This window comes from Lagopus leucura, unplaced genomic scaffold (genome assembly GCF_019238085.1).
Source record: "Lagopus leucura isolate 7727_CA_CO unplaced genomic scaffold, USGS_WTPT01 Super-Scaffold_100002, whole genome shotgun sequence".
Taxonomy (NCBI): domain Eukaryota; kingdom Metazoa; phylum Chordata; class Aves; order Galliformes; family Phasianidae; genus Lagopus; species Lagopus leucura.
In genome coordinates, this window is record NW_024962263.1 from 52,151,917 (window position 1) to 52,164,311 (window position 12,395).

Genomic DNA, 12,395 nt, shown 5'->3' on the forward strand with positions numbered 1-12,395 from the left:
CCTGACACTTATCATTAGCAGTCAGCTACACATCAGTTGTTATAGAACAATCTAACAAAATACAGATTAGTTACATGCATACCATGCATAATGAGGGAAGGTCAGCTACAGCTTGATCCTGCTGTTTGCATGATGCTGCATAAAGTGATCTCATCTCTGTGGAGCGTAAGATGTCCCAGAGACCAGGCAAAGTCCCAGAGGAGTATCTCAAACAACATGTCAACTTAACTCAGTGCCCCAGTGTGACAGAGAAAAGCCCTGATCCTTCCATCCAGCAGAGTCCTTGCAACAACCCAGCAACAGTTCTCTTATAGTGCAACCTCTTTGAAGGACTCAGCTCCTGGTTAAGTGTGCCTACAGCTCCCAGGTTACAACTATTTTAAGTCTATCAAGTAAAAACTGAAAGACTATTGCTTTGTATCATACAGACACTCCGGAGAATCTAAGACTCACAGAAACAGCAGGTATCAGATAATGTTGGCTTCTTCACCAGCAAGACTAAATCATCAGGGGACTTCAGAAGGTGGATATGCATTCTCAATGTATACAGATGTCTGACAATCATTGAGTTTGTATTTGCACCTGTTTGGTTATTTTTCCAGAAGAAAAACTGCTGTATTTACAGAAATTAGCAAGCTAAGAAAGGCCAGGCTGCAAAACTCATCACCACAACAAACAGCTCTGCTCAACAATATTTAACAGAGAATACTCCTTGCAAACAGGCTTATAGAAGCTGAAACAATCAAACATTAAATGTTTTAAAAGCAAGCATTTCTCTTCATGAAAGAAAATGTTTAAATTTAGTTTGTGGTGATGACAGAAGGTAGCAAACCAGACACCATAAAGTAAAGTGATATTCCTTCACCTCTTTAAAGCAGTCAATTGCAGAAGGAAAAGGGTATACACATTTCAAAATACAAAGCAGGTTTAGTACACAAACTGAAACAATCTCCTGAACTTTTAACACAAATGCAACTTCTGCAGCTACAGTCTTAAGTGGATCAAGTCACAGAATCACAGTTCATATAATTTTCAGTAGGATAAATGTGGCTTATGACTGAAAATTCACTACTTCAGCTAGTGCTAAAGTTCAAAAGCTTATTGTGCATAAACATTTCAAGTTATTTAAATAACTCACTTCCAGCAGCAACAGAACAACATAGGCCTGTTGCCTTTAGCAAAAGAAAATAGAAATGAGGTCAAGAGTAAAAATAGAAGACGGTTACATTCCTGACACTTGAAACCTCATCTCAAAGCTATGTATTTACAGCACTCTCAAAAATAATCATAAAAATCAGCAATTCAACTTGAAGCATACTACGAACATTTGTATTTTGCGGTCTTCAGACATAATTCTGAATAGCATGCAAAAACACCATAAACAAATCAGTACTATACTATCAAAATGTTTACTTCCACAGCCTAAGAATGTCAAGTTTTATTATGTACCCCTCCATCAGACGCTGCATAAAGAATTTCAAGTTTTGATCATGTTTATTAAATTCTTAGAATGGTGCAGTACAATACAACAGCATATTTTAAGCAGCTACTTTATTACTTGGGCCCGTAATCTTCAAGAAGCATGTATGAGCACAGCCTACTCTTGCATCCTGCCTTTCATCATCAGTATTTCACTACTACCAGCTTCCAAAAGCCCCACACTGGATCCACTCATTTTTTGAAACACAAATGGTTTTATATGCATGCTTATTCACATGTCAATAGCAATTACTTAAGGGCTCAACCTCGTCCATAACAAACCTATGCTTTTTAAGATGTTTAATGCCTACTTTATATGGAGATCAACTACCCCATGTGGTTCTTATTAAATCACTGACTTACTGCAATGTTCAAGATCTACAAATAAAGTATGAACTGAATGTATGTTATAAATCTACCCAAAAAAAGTCCCTATGCAAATGCAAGAGCTATCCAGGAAAACAAAACAAAATTCAGCTCCTTATTTTATGAAAATTAGAGCACTGGTATTGTCATTGAAGTCCATTATAAAAGACTGTTCCACAAAGTTTCCAGTGATTGTTCTAGCATTCTCCCAGTTTCCATTTAAAGCACGAAGCCACGAACAAGAACAAAAGCACACTGGGAAATGCAGTATGATTTCTGTAACAATATCACTTTAACTCACCCCTATATAGCCTAGTAGCCACTTCTACTACACATTTTCAACTACACTTGCAAATAATTATACCAATTATTTGACAGTACCTATCAAAGTTACTCCTGTCAGGTTATGTAATAAAAATATTTTTGCTACACAGAGGAGCAGGCACACTATCAGGCAGGGGAGCCCAACCAACCAGCTTGCTGCAGTTTCTCCCAGGGCTCCACCAAGAGCCATTGACTGCTCCACCTCATCCATCACTGGGCCTCCCCATGGCACCTTGAAGGTAGAGAAGTGGTACTGCTTACAGGGCCTCACATTTATTGAGGGAGACAGGGGAACAGCATATGGGAACTGCACCACACTTGTTATGGAATGTTTAAGGAAGGAGCAAGGATTAAAGGGGTTGGGGAGAAAATACAGAGAGCTAAGGTGATAGAAGGACAGGTCACACTAGCAGGTTGCTGTCAGTGTGTCTTGCCTGTCCTGTCTTCTCACTTTTTCCTAACCCTTTGTTCTGAGTATAAGGCTCTATTCTGCATGTACAGAAGTCTTAATAGCAGCAACTGGAGCCCATGTGGCAAAGGGTCATAGGAAACAGTGTCATCCCTGGTTTCAGAAAAGAAGGGGGTAAGAATATGCAGGTCAGGTCACGAGGAGCACCAAACTGGACTGGCCCACAGGTATGTGAGGCCACCTGGGAACCACGGGTAGGGGTCAGTACCCAAGCAGGGTAACTGGAGGAGTCAGTTGCTGGAGGGAATGGTCTGAGCCTAGTGTTGGAGAACCTCAGGTGTCACAGGTAGAGGACTCCTGATAGGTGCGTGCATACAAAGACACAGGGAATAAGCAGACCCAATGGCCCATTATAGGTAGAACTGGTGTTTAACCCCAGTAACTGAGCAATCCACACTGTATGTATGCATGCATTTCACAGAATCACAGAACTGTAGGGGTTGGAAGGGACCTCCAGAGATCATCAAGTCCAACCCCCCTGCCAAAGCAGGTTCCCTACAGTAGGTCACACAAGTAGGCATCCAGGCAGGTCTTGAACATCTCCAGAGAAGGAGACTCCACTAGCACTTCCCATTAGCATTCAGCCTAACCATCCAGAAAGAGCAACAGGGTAAAGCAGTTGGTGCTGCCTGTACTCGCACTAAAGCTGTGTTTTCTGCCAGTGTTAACACATATGTGCAACTATGCATTTATGTATGCATGAGCTCAGGGCTGTCTTCTGAGAATACACACACACTTCTGGCCATGGGTGCCTAAAATTAAGGCTCAAGTGACAGACATATCCAGTCCCTAACTTCCCAGACTGAATGCTGAAACTTAGTTGTAAGTAACGTCTGATGGCTTCTTGTTTGAAAGTAGTAATTCAAATGTTATTCTAACATTCACAAATGCAATCTGCCCAAGTCTACTCACTTGAATTTTCTCAGAAGATGGCATCACTAGCAGACAAATCAAACCCTATTCTGTTTTGATGATGGCAAATGTCTTGCCCTCTTTAACGTCCCAATGCTTAATGCCACTGAGCATGGCAAAACAACATGTGATCAGTGCCTAATTATATATCTGAAGGTAATATTCATTCCTTACTGCCATGAAAAACTGAATCAGGATTAAAGTTCTACTGCAAGAAAAAAAAAAAAAAAACAAACCTCTATGACTAAGGAGACTGTTTCAGAAGGAAACACTTTGATGCAAGATTCTGAAAATATAGCTTAATAACAGGTACCTACATCCAGTAAAAAACTGCAACTGCTTTCTGAAATACAGTGACATTACACTTTTCATCTAAGTTCCAACATATTTTAAAAGCTTGTATAAATTTAGAAGAAACTGATTTCTGTTTGCTTTCTAAATCATACCCTAAAAAGAATCTCTAATTAGCCACATTCTATGTTTGGTTATTTTTAAGATTTTGTGTTTGCTTTGTTTAAGATAGCTATAAGATTGTTTCTTCTTCACTTACTCAAGTACTTCACAATTCCTTTAAGAGCACAGAAATGCTTTTACTATGGTGCTGACATTCATTTACAATAGTCAAGGTTTAGAGCATTCTTTTAAAGGCAAATGACAAGGGAGAAGCAGACAATGGGAATCGTTCTACAACTTATTTGTTGTATTGTTGTTTTGCATATCCTACTACTGTTTTAATCCACATAGTCTAAGATACTGTCAAGCTTCTACCGCTAAGATCACAAAATTAAAATACATGTTCCCTAAATTTGAACTACTAAGAATTCAAACTTGACCAAGTTGACCCAAACCGCAAATAAAGCCCATTAAGTAGTCAGTACTTTGAAACATTCTACAAATAATTACCTGTCCTTTACAAATATTCTGACCTACTTCTGATCTCTCAACAACTTCAGGCACACCTGATTTTCATAGCTCTTAAACATTATAAGCATTGAACAAACACCCCCACAGCACTTCCTTAAGAGCCAACACACATAAGCACATTTTTAACTTTAACGCATTATAGCTTTATTTCATCTCAAGATAAGAATTAAGTACCACTGAAAACATGGCTCCAAAGTTAGAATTTACCTATGGGACTAACAGCAGGTGCAGTCTAGAGAAGGATTTGGAGCTTTTGGAAATGCCTCAGTGACCATTTCAAGATATTTATACAAATATTTTACCAAGATAAGGAAGTTCAGAACCTTTTATTGTTTGATGTAGCAGCTATACACTGGGACATGTTCATTCCCATAATCCTACCCAGTCAAACCGTTACAGATATAAACACAGGGGTTTCACCTGACACAGGTGTAGTTTACAGATGTAACACAAGAGGCTGCTACAGTCACATAATCTGCCTTAGTTATATCACGAACAACCCCAGTTTATCCAAGCTAAATCCTACACTGACTTTCCTGAGAACTCAGCTACTCCAGTACACATCTTAGAATCTCAGAAAACTCGACAGTAATGAGTCTTAGTTATAATTAACTGAGGTAAATAAGAGACTTAAAGCCTATGGGATTTGTAACACTGCAAACTGTCAGCTCCACAGAAATTATTAAAAAAGGCTCAGCAACTGGTCTGTCTCCTCCTTCCAGTTTCACTGACCTGACTGCGATTACACCAAATTTAGAGTTTGTAGAAGAACACAGCAATGCTTAAGAAAATAGACAGTAAGTGACTACACTGAATGAAAACAGAACCACATTTCATTCTCAAAAGGGTAAAGAGGAGGACAGTTTTGAAAATAAACAGCAGAGTCACATGCTGCAGCAGAAGAGCCAGCAAATCCCACCTGCCAGAATTCAATATCAACAACAAGAGCTAACAAGAAAAGTATGGGCCTCAAGATTTTCCAAAATAAATCAATTCCTTCAGTGATACCGACAGCCTGATAGAAGTATTCATAGCATTCCTAACTACTTGAAGGTATTAGCACTGCAAGATATTAACCTTTTGCTTTGCTGCTGTCATTGGTGGATTAAGGCGTTCACTCTTTCAGCAATTTACATTTCCATGCATTTTAGCTGTACCTACAACTAAAAAGTCATGTTGAAGATATCACTACCAAGACAGCGGCTCCAACACTCTGCATTCAAACATTTGTCAAGAATCACAGAATCACAGAATTGTAGGGGTTGGAAGGGACCTCCAGAGATCGAGTCCAACCCCCTGCCAAAGCAGGTTCCCTACAGCAGGTCGCACAGGTAGGCATCCAGGCAGGTCTTGAACATCTCCAGAGAAGGAGACTCCACCACCTCCCTGGGCAGCCTGTTCCAGTGCTCCGTCACCTCACTGTAAAGAAGTTCTTGCGCACATTTGTGCGGAACTTCCTATGCTGCAGTTTCCGGCCATTTCCCCTTGTCCTGTCTCCACTCACTACTGAAAAGAGTCCGGCCTCGCCATTCTGCCCCCCACACCTTAGATATTTATAGAAACCATATATAAAGAAAACCACATGGTGATTCCTGAATTATCTGTTGAAAATAATAGTACAGAAATAACACAAATTCTCAGAATAGTAACCACTTCTCATTTTCTCCCAACCACAATCCTAATTCTTCTTCCAATGTTAAAACAACTGTTTATAGGAACCAAGCTTTACATTTGAAACAGGGATACCACAGACATGTCAATCTGCGTGTAACTTACCAGCTGACTATTACTACTAGAAGTTCCAATGATTTCAGCATTCAACATGTGGAAAACATATATATAATGAACTTGGCTCATCTTGGAGAAGCAACTTTTGTGTTACTTTTAAAATAAAAAGATATGAATAAATAACGAAGAGGTCATCAGTGAGACATTCTCTTTGAAATTTAGATCCCTTTCACTTCTGAAGACAGAAGTTGATTTTAAATGCTGTTTGTTCTGCTTTAAGATTTTTACTGACATTAACATTTAGAATAGTAACATTCATTCAGACACATGTATTCTGTATCTATTGTACTACTGCATACCACCTCTCAGTACATCTTAAGCTACTATTATATATGTAAAAAACCTGATTCAACTGTTCCTCTCATCTTTAAGTCTAAATTAATAGTTGTAGACAACAGCTAAAAAAGCTTCCCAATCACAGTCAGATGCCACCCGCTGGAACATTACCTGCTATCACTAAGTTGCTGTTGCTCATCCTGAACAGTTTTCACAATTGCTTAATTCACTGCTAGAAATATGCACCTATCGTTAAAGATTATAATGAGCCAATTGTTAAAAATATATATATATAAGGAAGGAAAAGTCCTTATTCACAGAATTAAAAAGCAATGCTATTTAGAAATTACACAAATAAAAGTTTTTGCAATACCAACAAACTGTTGATACTTGAGATGAGATTCAGGTGCTTAAACACAGACCTCCAGTATTATTTCAGATGCTCCTGCTAACTCTGGGCTACTTGGTCTATGACACTGCAACAGCCGGTGTGAAGTAACAATGGACACCTCTTCTGTATGATTCCTGTCCTTGCAACATGATTTAAGACCACTAAGAAGCACTCCAACTGCATACAGAGACGTATCCCTCAAAAGGAACACGACAGTTGGATCTGGAAAAGGAACCAGGTATGTACTCTAAGGTGTCATAGGCCAAAGAGGCCTAATAAATAAAGAACCCAGAGGCACTCCAGGTTCTATGAATAGGACCAAATATAATCATTACACTGCCACATGACTGGATGGTTGTGCGTGCATGTGTACTTTATGTGCCTGTATATACATAAAATAAAAATATGTAAAAACAATCTCCAGTAAAGCATGCCTAACAGCAAGGCTACCTGGATTTATCCTCTTATTACTTTCTCTACCCCCCTGCTCCCACCCTCCCCCTTTTTGCTGGAATTTCAGGAAAATGTAGGCCTTCAGTAGACACTGTCATACCTAAAAGCTTCATGCTGACTACTCAAATAACGATACTAAACATCTATTTAAAGCTGCTGAAGGGTAAGTATCTTTCCATATCTGAAACATGAAGCTATTTTCATTACAAGCTTTCAGGCATTCCATTTTGCTAACAAACCACTTGCTCTCTAAGACCAAGTTCAGCTCTAAATCCTCACTTAAAAACAGTAATTCCACTTGTCCTCCAGAAACACAGCAAATCACATTAAGCATTTGGTTTGCAGCATTATTCTGAGCAAATACCTTTAGAAAACTTGGAGCACTGGTTAACGCTTAAGGAACTATAACCTTCAATAGTTAAAAGTCGATTAAACAACACTCCAAATACCCCAAACTTCCTGCAACTCATACAACATAACGTTCTCCATTTTGAACTAAACTTTAACATCCTTTCTTCACTAAATACTACACAAAACAGAGATGAACTCCAAGATTAGCTTTCAATAAATGTATTTCTAAGTAGTGGGCTCCGAGCTCTTTCTCTGCCCCAAGGCAGCCCTCTAACTGGAACAGCTTACTCCCCATTCATGGCCACCTCCCCTACCCAGAACTCCCCCACCAGAGAACACACCAGAACGTGCAGAGTTGTCACCATGGTGACTTCCTGATGTCACCTCTGAATTATTCTGGGGCTGCAGGGTGTTGGTGTTTTGTTTTGTTTTTAAACTGCCTTATGATTACTTCTTAAGTACTGCCTTCCTCCTCACAATGAGGGATGGCTTATATTTTCATGTATCAATTTAAAGGACTGATAACAACCCTTGATAAGTCACCTATCACAGTCATAATCTAGTGCTTAATCCAGATAAAGATATCTTCACTTTCAGTTCACTTTTGCTTGTTACTTTCAACATTTTCAACAAGCTTCTCTTCAGAAGTGGTATACATCTTGCTGCTGAGATTTTTAAGAATCCAAAACACAGTTGTTGGGATTTCAGGCTCCCTGTCACAAGTTAACATCACTGCCAACTTTGCAGTAGCAAGCTTAACTCTGAAACCAGTTGGCATGATGTACCAGAAGGACAAAAGGAAAAGAAAACTAGTACTACTGTTCTGAATGGAAGCCAGCTAATTCTTCAATCCCTGGCGGAGGAATACGACATTTAACATCCTGAACTGCTACAAATTCTGTCTTTTCTTCAAGGCTCAGGAAGTCCATCCCAATTTTCTTAAATGCAGCAGCAGCAACTGCTGTAACAGCTCACATTCAACAGGGCAGAAGCCTCTAAATAATATATTGAACACACAAGTAAGCCCAAAAAGAAATGGAGCACGGGAGCTATTTCCAGATGTTTTAACATAATTGTATCCATATTATTTCACATGAACTACTTTACTGTCTAGAACTCCATAGGAGAATAGGGAAGAAATGGGATCATTACTTTTACAAAACAGACACATTACAAGAGCTCTCATTTAGAAAAACCCACATCCTTGCTTAGAAACTGATTCAGTTGACCACCTTCTGACTCTACTGGAAGACCTCTAGAGTGCCTTTAGGCAAGTCACACTTCTAACTGTTCATCTGCAAAACACTGGGAAGCATTCTTCTCACCTCTGAATTTACATTTTAAGTAGGTAAAATAAAGTAGATGATAAACAATTATGCTTGCACCTAAGACTACCAAGTGCAGCAGATTTTGAGCCACTTCTCTTACACAGAGATAACTACTGATCAGCAAGAGAATTGCTTGCAAGTTCTATTATTCTGTTCTACAGAGTAAAACAGTAGATCTGTGAAGCCCTTAATGACAAGGAGAATAACATGGGGAATGAACAGTTACATGTAAAGATGCTTGTCTTCCAAAAACAACTGTGTTGTCAGCTGTCCTTCAGCACACAATGAACATTCTCATCAATTTCAGAATTACTTTCAACGTGTTTGTTTTTCAGGAGTCTTAAAACTACTGGCATAAATGTTTTTCTATGCAGCCTTTCAGAAACTTGTCCATGTTGAATTTTGGGAATACATCTGAAAGAAAAGAAATGCATTATCAATCATGTTTCACAATAGGAACTTGAAATTTGGTCCCTGTATTACTGTTCTTTGAAGTTTGTCCAGAAGAGTTACTACAAGCAACATGCCCTTTAGAGACTTTCACCTCCATCAATATCTATGCTAAGCTTAACTTTAGGCTTTTGAACTCACAATATTTTAAAGCAACAGCTCACCAAATTTACAGAAACGCAGCCAGACGGCTGCTCTGGTGCAGCCCAGAACAAGCATGGAGAACTACAATGCATGTTTGGTAGTTCGATCCTATTATTAGACTCTTGGGAGGCAGAAGCCTCTACAAAAGGAGCAGCTGCAGCTTGGGGTAGTCATCAACAATGAAACAAAAGCCTAAGGAATAAAAATGACCAATTTGGCAACATGAGGGCTATAAAAATGGCAAGATTTAACTAATAAATCTAGTATTTCAAAATAACAATGGACTGTTCAAATATCTAGATCAAGTCACAATAACAATATAAAAAGTTTGAGGTTGGATGAAAAAAATCCACTGATAAAGCCAATTAAGAGAAAGAATGACTAAGAGTTTACTGTGAAGATCTGAGACAACGCAGGGGAAAAGAGCCTCTACCTGCACAAATCCAGAGATAACATTTGGTTGTTCTGAGTGCAAGTTCAGAATTAGCTCATCCATTTCTGCAATTTCATGACACACTCTTCACTGCAGAGCTCCCAACAACATCTAATTGTTTCTCTTTGCGTATCTGAGGCACATTCACTGCTGTCAAACACATCTGGCTATATGCCCATCTCCATCTGAAGCTCTCATAGCTTTCTGAACACAGTCAAGTAACGTATGTTCCTGGTGTTACATGATCTTTATTACCCAAAGTCAGTTAAGACACTGATAGATCTTTGACTCATTTGTCCACCTACACACCCAAAACACCTCTCAAACTTCTCCAACAAATGAGGCAGGAGTTCTGCTGAAAGCAGCTCAATTTATACAAGCTTGACTCATTCCAGAGATGGTCTGCTTAGGGCCCAGAATAAAGTATGAGTTGGGGGAGGAGGGGAAGGGAGGGGCGGCAAGTATCACATATTGTAATTCTTTTGCAAGAATAGTGAATTACAGTTACAAAGGTACTCTCCCAATGCACTCTTGTTATCTACAAACTTAAAGCATAGATTTTTCAATCTAGAAAAGCACTTCATTACACAGAGTGAACAAACAAAAACTGGTATCTTTCTTAATCTGTTCAAGTGCTGACTGCCCTCATCCAAGCATCCTCTCTGTGCACCTGAAAAGTTTACTGCTCATTACCAGAAGCAGCCTTACTTTCTTGCTTAAGCGTGCAGCTCAACTGTGCTTAACTTTGACCTGTCAAACAGAAAGAACACCCGCTAAGGACAGCAGCTGTGCAGGTCCTACTGAGTACTGGTAGGACACAGACACCTTCAACACACTGCAGCAGATCCATCTCTTCCCTCACGCAGACCCCCCCAAAATGTTTTCCTCCCTCAGGATGAATCCTGCTCACCACCCGAGTTGCTTGTTCTCACCGCAGGATGTTTCGTTTTTCCCTTTCTCCTTTCAAAGTCCGGGCTGCACAAAGCAGGCCTCGGCTACTAACTGCGTATCAGACAGATGCCAAGATCCCTCCCTCCACTCTCCCTGCACGGCCGCGCCGTGGCATAGGGCGGCGGGACGAGGGGAGGAGGCAAACTCGGCGGCGGGGGACGTGTCGGCGGAGAGAGCAGCGAAGGGGGGAGGCCGCCCGGCGCGAGGTCCCGCTCCTCCCCCCGCCCAAGCGGAGAGCGATGTAAACAGAGCCGGGAGCGGCACAGGCGGGGAGCGGCCCCGTTACCTTTGCTCTCGTCCGCAGAGCCGAGCGCTGCCCGCCGGAGCTTGCGGGTCGAAAGGCAGCGTTTACGTAAAAAAACGCGTTTCTCCCCTCCACCCAAACAAAAGGAAAACACAGCGGGGAGGAGCCGGAGCGCAGGGACGGCGCTCCTCTCAGCCGCGGCCTTCGCCCCGTCCCGCTCAGCCCCGCACACCTGCGGTTTCCCCTCCACCCCGTCTCAGGCCGCAGATCACGCACCGCACACACGAGAGAAGGCGCCGGGGAGGGGGCACAGCGCTCTCCCAACCTCTACAGGCGTCAGCTAGCCCGGGGCCCGTCCCGGCTGCGCGAAAACAACCTCTTCCCCCCACCCCACCCCCCCCCGGCCCAACCCCCACGCGCCTGCGTGCCAACGGACAATGGGAGCCGCAGTCGCGGACGCGGGGGGGAGGAGAGGGGTGGTAAGGGGGGCTGCGTTTTCCCTCACCCCAAACCGTCCCGGCTCTGCCATAGCGGCCCCGCAGCACAGCCACGGGGAGCCCCACTGCCGCCTCCTCCTCCCGTGCGCGGGGCACTCACCCGGTGTGCGGCAGACACCCCGCTCAGGGCAGAAGTAAAGCGGAGGAGCGCTCTAGCCGCTCCCGCGACCGCCCACGGAGTGAAGCGAGGCCGGCGGGCCACGCAGCGCAGGGCTCGGCAAGCTCCGGCCGCTGTTTGTGTTGGTGTAAGGCGCCGCAAGGGGAGGAGGGGCCCCAACAGCTGAGAGGATGTAAACAGAAGGTCACGTGACGCCGCCGTCGCAGGCAGCCGAGCCTCCTCCGCGCCGCGGTGCCGGCTTTAAAGGGGGAGGGGGAAGCAGCAGCGCTTTGCTCTCTGATAGGTCACGCTCTGCGTGTCCGAAAGCCAATGGGAGGAGGGTGTTTAACGCTGTCGTCATCAGTCGCTAGGGGATGTAGGGATACTCACCGTAGCGCCCAACGGCCTCCTACGGGCCGGCCGGTATCGGTCGGGGTCGTAGCGCTGCTGTAGCCGCTGTCACCGCTGTCCGCGGTGCGGCCGAGGGTCGGAAGCAGGCACGCTTCTGAACGCGGAGG

The 12,395-nt window shown here is 42.6% G+C and overlaps 1 protein-coding gene across 5 annotated transcripts in view; it reads right to left on the minus strand.

The window, feature by feature from the left end:
* PCMTD1 (protein-L-isoaspartate (D-aspartate) O-methyltransferase domain containing 1) overlaps positions 1–12,026 on the minus strand; it is a 42,980-nt gene extending 30,954 nt beyond the window's left edge. For 2 of the 5 annotated variants that reach the window (XM_042869531.1, XM_042869529.1), the window contains exon 1: positions 11,881–12,025. The gene's annotated coding sequence lies outside the window, so the exon portion shown is untranslated. Of the gene's footprint in view, positions 1–10,998; positions 11,089–11,880 lie in introns of those variants that run through there. The other 3 variants (XM_042869524.1, XM_042869525.1, XM_042869528.1) reach the window with 3 other exon arrangements.
* Between the last annotated feature and the right edge of the window lie 369 nt (positions 12,027–12,395).